General features: G+C 40.8%; 1 protein-coding gene across 1 annotated transcript in view; it reads left to right on the top strand.

Moving 5' to 3' along the window:
• EIF3H (eukaryotic translation initiation factor 3, subunit H) overlaps positions 1–7,601 on the top strand; it is a 93,111-nt gene that overhangs the window by 78,906 nt on the left and 6,604 nt on the right. The gene's annotated exons all lie outside the window — the stretch shown is intronic.

Below are 7,601 nucleotides of genomic sequence, written 5' to 3' on the forward strand. Positions count from 1 at the left end.
TAAGGCTGTTGTTAATGGATCCATATTGCTAGTCGTCCATCTGTTGCCCGAGTTAGCAGAAATTTTCCACTCTATTTTCCTTACTTAAGCTTATGTGGGTGTATTGAGGGATCTGATAGCTTTTAGAGAAATTGGTCAAGATAAAACAGGTGTAGGGTTGAACTCTGCCAGGGAATTTACAGATGTTGCAAGAGATACTTAGTCAATAATTTTGTCCAGTAAAGTTGTGACTTTGCACCTTGGAATTAATGAAGTGAAGAATTTTTGCCGAGATGTTCAGTCTGCTTGACTTTGCAGGCTTTCTGTCAGGCTCTTTCCTTGGTCAAAGATCACAAAGCTTTTACCATCTGAGGAGAGGGTGGGCACTGGATGTAGGAGAAGACAGTGATTCCTCATGAGCCTACCACTTTACTGTGAAAAGGAAGACCGTGCTGAGGATACAGCAGATTTCCAGGTGACCTGACAGCATTGCCCTTGATTGTTTCTGTGGGTTTGCTCTTGTAAAAAGGGTTGGGATTACCCAGCACCTTGGATCCTAGCACGGGCTGCTGCTAGTCACGTGATACAATTCTGGAAATGGAAATTAATTTGAACAGATCACAAACCACATTTGAAGTTTTTCATCAGCTTTACATCTTACGTGGCAACTGTTCCGTACCATTGCCCTGACTCAAGATAAAATATAAGAACTGAACAAATGAATTTCCTTTCTGGAATGATGGTGTTAATAGCCTGGTGCAAGGCAGGCTTTTGTGTTGGTCCTCACATCAGTAAATGAGGTGAGAAGTGAACAAGAAAAACATGAGCCCAAATGGAAAAGGAAACTCCATCATTTGTGTTTAGGAGTCCTTCATAACAGGAAAAAAGAGGAACTACTGTCTTCGTGAATCAAAGTTTCTTTTCAATGGGTGTTTTCTTGGAGCAGTGCAGCACTGTTCTTGATAGTGGCACAGGTGGAACTGGATTCTTAATAAACTTGGTTAAAAGTGCTTTTTCAATTAAGTGTGTTTCTTTTGAACTTACAGTTACTATCCTATCTACTGGAAGCAATTTCTTGAGCTTATTGAAGTCTAGAATTTCCCACTAATGGGGAATTAATTCACTAGATTCAATAGTTTTCAGAGGTATTTCTGAATTATGTCTCCTGAACTGACTTTCCTGGCAGCGTTCTTCTGGCTCACCTGGTCTATTTGGGGAACTTAAGGTGCTTAGTTTTGTTTGAAGCAGAGTAAGGCTTTGGAAAGTACCCCAATGGGTTTATTTGCAGGTTTTTGTATGTGTCTTTTTTTTTAATATTTGATAGCTGCTTTTGGTTACGAGGCAGATTACATTCCGTGACATCTTACGTTGGTATAACTCAGCTGGCAAATTAAAACATTTTAGTGCTCATTTATTCAAGGTAGGATGACTTGCACTGCCTGCTAAAATATTTAACTAGTTTTCACTTGAATTCAACAAGTAAGATTTCTCTGTCAAAGAATCTATTACCTGCGAGTTCAAACCCCCACTATTCTGGAGGTTTTTTTTCATTTTGCATTTCCTTATTTTTGTCTTTGAATAGTTGTGGCTAAAACATCTCGGGTATCAACTTTTAATTTTAGTGCATGTCCTCCTCACTTAACTTTGCTATTGTAGAATTAGTTGGCAGTAACTTTAAGTCTATTTTTTGGGGGGGTGGGGGTGGGAGGTGTTTGGTCCTTTGGGAGCATCCCTGAACCTTTTTTAATCTTCTGAAGCAATGGTTTTGGCAATGAAATTATTTACCCATAGTTCTCCTCTGGAGAGTTTGTTTCATCAAGATTCTCACATGTTCAGCCACCCACCTTGTCTGAGTTTGAAGCTGTACCTATTTGTCTGCACCTTAATATCTTTCTCCTTTTGAAGTACATTTGTGATAATTGTATAGAATAGTTTACTTTTTCGGGCATATATTTGTGTTTCTCTTGTGAAATCTGAATTGACTAGAATATTCTAGGGACAGAAGTTGAAGGCAGAATAGCACAAGGCTAGCAAGTAATAGCAAGTAAAGGCCTTTTGCTCAAACTGTGATCCTCCTGCTACCCTTAAGGATCAAAATGTCTTGAAGACCTTGGAGTACTGCCAGTCTTTTGATAGAGACTCAAGAATTAAAATCCTGTCAGATAATGTTCCAGATCTTCAGAGAAATAATTACAACCAACTTTCCCATTGTCATCCATCTCTTCCCTATTCTATTGATGATCTAGTTTAAATTAAAAAAAGCTTTTTTGTGGTCTAGCTTCATAATAGGGTTGTTCTATAATATCTCAATTTGTCTCCAGCAATTTTTCTAATAGTGTGCGTCAGTAGAAGCAAACATGTGCTGAACATTTACTGCAGTAACATCTACTTGGCAGATACATTTTTTCAAACATCAGATGCAGTATTTTTGCAAAAGTGACATAAGGAGGGTTACTTTGGCTTTCAAAAACAATATTAACCTTTATACATTGTACTGCTTATTCAGAAATCTCAATGTGCTTAACGGATTATTAAGATAATTATGAAAATCTCTAATTTGCAGATGGGGGAAGCTGACACAGAGAGGGTAAATGTGTTGCCCAAAGGCACACATCAAAGTCAGAGCAGAAAAGGGAATGGAGCTCAAGACTCCTGACTTACATATCTCATTCAAACAAAATCCTCTTAAAAAGAGCACAGGTTGAACTTGGGCTGAAATGCTGAGATGTAAACAAGTTCTGCTAAGCGGTGGGAATGTTCCTTAAAAATATTTAATCAAAAAGATGTGCCTTGCCCAGCAGTACCTCTCTAATCCACCCAAAGCTGTTCCCACCAGGAGGAGAAACAATGCACAGGGTGGCACCTTTCCCAAAAACCAGTGACTCTGAGAAGGGGCCTCAGTAGAGCTGATGGAAAGTGGAAAAACAGGGCAGCAGATGCAGCATTTTCTTACGCTTGCTTTTGCTGCTCCCTTTTCTCATCTTCCTTAGCTAGTGTGCAAGCAAAGTGAAATGGAGTGAGGGGATCCATTTCTGGTGATGGTAGGCAAGTTTAGGGGACCATCTTTTTTTGGACATCCCCAGCTTTAGAATTGTTATACCCAAAAATTAGGTGCCTGGGTACAGCACAGTGATTCAGATCTCGGAGGCTGGGCGCCTCTGCTCCCTCCTGGGCCAGCACAGGTAGGTGGGCTTCTCCAAAAGTGCAAACTGATGCCTACGAACTGTGTGTAGAGACAGTTAAAACTAATGAGCAGGACATGGGAAGCTGAGAATGACGTGGATTGCTGCCTCTCTTTGAAGCTTTGGTGTCTGACTCCTCGAGGCTGCGTTTTGGGTGTTTCAGACCTTCAGCAAGTGTGTGTCTGGAGTCCTGTCCTGATTAAAGATGCTGAAGTAAATGTGGGCTTCATGTGTAGTTCCCCATTATGAATCCTACAGAAGCAGAGCCAGTTTGAGGTTCCAGCCCCAGCTGCTTGCATCATTCCTCCCCACTACCCCATTTCATCTCTACACCCCTCCCACCCTCAAAGATTTTTATTCCCTCATCTGTTTCAGAATATGGCTGTACAAATAGCTTTGTGGAATAGTCTGGTGGAAAAAGTCAGGCTGCCACTCTTCCCTTCCAGCCTTTCCCTCAGCCTCCAAAAAAAAAAAAAAAGAAACTCCAACAGAGGGTGTTTTTGCATTTACAGTAGACTATTTCACTGGAAGAGTTTGAAGTGTGCCCACGCAAACAGCTGGATCCATACAGCTGAGAGTGCTGTAATCCTTGGGCAAAGGGGGAGGGAGAGGCAGGAAGATGCTGATGCTGGAACATCTTAAACTGGCTTTGCTGGCAACAGCAAACTGCACCTCTGCTCTCCTTAAAATATATCTGCAAAGGGAGGCTCTGGTGGTATGAGCATTCCATCAGGAAGAGGGAGGCTTGAATTCACGTCTCATAGCCAGATCCGTATCCTAACAGAATGCCCTCGTGTAGCGAGTGATCTGTGAGTTTAGTTAATGTATAGTTGTTGCTTTCTTCTGTGGATGCTAGACTATAACGCTGCCAAATGCAAGGCTCACCAGCAGGAAGAACAAGACAGAAAAGACCATGACTGTTATCTGCAGATTAGGCTACTCTGTTCACAGGTTTCTACTTCTCAATTATTTGACCTTTGTATTTAATAATTGTTAAGCAAGGAATCAGAAGTAATCCATGTGTCAAGGACTTGATTTCATACCTGCCCTTTTGGGCGAAGGATTATACCCCATCGAGTATAAGGCAATTACAGCAAAAATGCACAGCACGAGAAATTGCTTTGCAGGCTATACTTTCTGGTCTGTTTTTTTTCCTAAACAGACTCTGACAGTTTCCCTTTGACAGTTTGTATGTGTTTGTCGTTTTTTGGCATTTTTGATCATGTCATCCAAGCTACACAGATCAGTCTCAAATGATAAATTTCTGGAAGTTTTACAGATCACTCACTACAGGTGAGTGTTTCTAATAACAATTCTGGTGAAGGAGTGCTCTCACATTATATTTCTTCTTTAGATGTGTAAGAATCCACATGACACACATTTTCTGACTGTCCTAACTGCAGGAGAAGCTCCATTCTGTTTTTTTCCCCTTTTATTATCTATATTTCTCTCCAAAAAAGAACACAGTCCCCATGTGTGGACTTTCTGATGCTTAGTATGACGGCAATTCTGCAGCTGATGTTTTTCTCCCATGAAGATTCATTGATACCTGAGGTGTGGTGGTCTCCTGGTGCTATCTTAAGGTGGACCTATGTCTTTTAGTTCAATTCAAGAGTGTGCTCAGATCATCACCGCTGGGTGATCTCAGACCTGACTTGTTTCAGATGAAACTTAACTGAAAATAGGTTTTAGGAAGATACCTACTGTGCTTCAGCCACTAATGGGCTTTCAGATTACTGGACCATGTCAGAATTAGTGATAAGAAACCCCCCTGAAACACATGTAGTGTGAACACTGGTTTCTCAGCATCAGCTGGTTTGCTTTATAGATCTGTTCCTGTTGGTCTACACTACTCGCTAATCTGAATGAAAACTTGATTTAATTGACTCTTGCTGAATCAGCTGACTGAAATGCATCCATTGAAAATGCAGATTCTTTATTACCAGCGCCCTCAGAACAACAACAAATGCAAGTGCTGAGCTCCACGTTGTCTACATTTGACTGTCACAGAGCCTTGTAGGAAAGTGAATCTTCATGGGGATGTGAGCAGCATTTACTAGCACCCCCCCCCTTTTTTAAATATTTTTTTTTAATTTATTTATTTATTTAGTTACATTGAGGCATAGCGGGCATTTAGGTACCTAGCAGTGTGATCTTTAAGATCTGCTGTAGGGGAGTGCACGAGGTAAGGAGGTGCCTAAAAGAGCCTTTGGGCTAAGTAAATGTATGATGTGTCTTAAGGGCTGGAGCAATGCGATTTAACTCCCTAAATCTCACCAGAATAAACTTCAGCTGAATAAAACTTGCTTAAACATGGTAAATGTACATTTTTACAAATGACTTCCTATTGGTCTTTCTATTTTTTTACAAGATGGAGCAAAAAAGGCTATCAACCACATGAGAACTGAGGAAAAAGCTGGTCCTGTGTTTGCAGCATACTTATCACTTCATGTCTCAGTTCACATCTGTTTAAGTTATCTGTTTTTAGCTTTTTGTTTCCCTGGCAATGAGAGCAAACACTATATTACTGCAACTTCTAACAATAATTCTCTGTTTCTGTATTCTGCTGTACTAAGCTGATCCTTAAGACATTCACATAAAATCGTTCTTTGTAACCAGCTATATTTCATGTGGACACTATCTGTAAAATAATTATGTATTCCTGATGTCCCCATACCCTACAAGGCTATTAGTGTGTACCTACATAGGCATTTCTGATAATACCCAGTTCTAACACTAACTCAGTATAAAACCTGAAAATATGTACACCCGTAGCCATGACAATATTCCACAATTCTAAATATCATGTAAGTGAAATGTTCAACCAAAAAACCCCTAAGAAGTTTAAAAATTATTTTAGTGGCGCCTTTCTTGCTGCTGTGTAGCTGAAGTCCTCCTCACCATCTGCCCCTGTACGCAACTGAGATTTAAAACTCTGGCTAGTAAATAAATTGTGGTCTGAAGTTACTGATACAGCCTTTTGTTCAGTGAGCAGGCAGCTCAGCTAGTGAAATAGCTGTCCTAGAACTCAGAGATAAGGGTGTCTAGCTAAAATCTCAGCAGGTGTCCTCTAGTGCCTCAGTATGTTACCAACTTCTGTCTCCAGCTGCGTTCTATGGATTTGGGGAATAATTTACACTAAGAAGGGATGTGTGTAGTATTACACATGTGGTTCCCTTTTCACCTTATGCCTGTCTCTTCCAGTTAGAGTTTCCCCAGTCCATAGGCTGTAGGATGGTGGGAATGCATTGTAAAAGGCAGAAAGAATCTCGGATAACGTGGAGAAGCAGTGACTGAAGGATATGATTCTGACATAAAAGTGCACCAAACTTTTTATTTGAAAGAAACTCTCATGAATAATAGTGGATTTCAGTTGAGGAGAAGGATGGAGTTTAGCTTTTTGAGTCATTGGTCTTCAGCCAAGTAGGACTGGGTAAGGCTTAGATCAGAGCCAACAAACTAGCTTCTGATCAAAGGGATCAATAGAGAGCAGTAAGTATCCTTCTTTTACTGCACTACCCTGTAAACACAATTTAGGATGAATACTGTCTCCATGGGCACCAACCTAAAAACTTCCAAAACTTTAACTTGGAAGCTATACCTTAAGTTGAACATTCCTGCAAAATACTGAATCCATTGCTAAAAATGGTTACAATAAAAGTTGTTTAACAGACTGCATTTGTCTGGCCAAGGCAGTAGATTGCATAACTGGAACTGGACGCGCCCAGCCTAGCTGCTTCCATGTTGCCTATGGTATGGAATGCGGAGCTGGCTGGACTGGACGCAACACTCCCTCTCAACAGCTAAGATCAAGTGATGTCTGCTGAACTTCCAGGTGTGGTTTGATAGACTAGTTAATGAGATGGAGATCTGAAGAATGTTTAACTATCACTGCAGAGGGATAGTTAAATAGCCTTGAAAAAGCTAGCAGTAACTTGAAACCAAACTCTTTGAACAGATCTCCTGGAACATTGTTTGGGGTTGCATATCATAAAAGCATCAGACTTTTTCTTTTAACGTTTGACCTGCATCTGTAATATCAGTAAATTCATGCAAGGCATTGTTTCTTTGTAGAGTTCATAGAACTGCAGTATTCATAGAATCGTTTAGGTTGGAAAAGACCTTTAAGATCATCAAGTCCAACCGTTAACGTAGCACTGCCCCAAGTCCACCACTAAACCATGTCCCTAAGCACCACATCTACACGTCTTTTAAATACCTCCAGGGATGGTGACTCACCACTTCCCTGGACAGCCTGTTCCAAGGCTTGACAAGACTTTTGGTGAAAAAATTTTTCCTCGTGTCCAATCTAAACCTCCCGTGGCCCAACTTGAGGCCATTTCCTCTCGTCCTAGCACTAGTTACTTGGGAGAAGAGACCAGCACCCACCTCACTACAACCTCCTTTCAGGTAGTTGTAGAGAGCAATGAGGTCTCCCCT

This window comes from Pygoscelis adeliae, unplaced genomic scaffold (assembly GCF_000699105.1).
Source record: "Pygoscelis adeliae isolate BGI_AS28 unplaced genomic scaffold, ASM69910v1 Scaffold111, whole genome shotgun sequence".
Lineage (NCBI taxonomy): Eukaryota > Metazoa > Chordata > Aves > Sphenisciformes > Spheniscidae > Pygoscelis > Pygoscelis adeliae.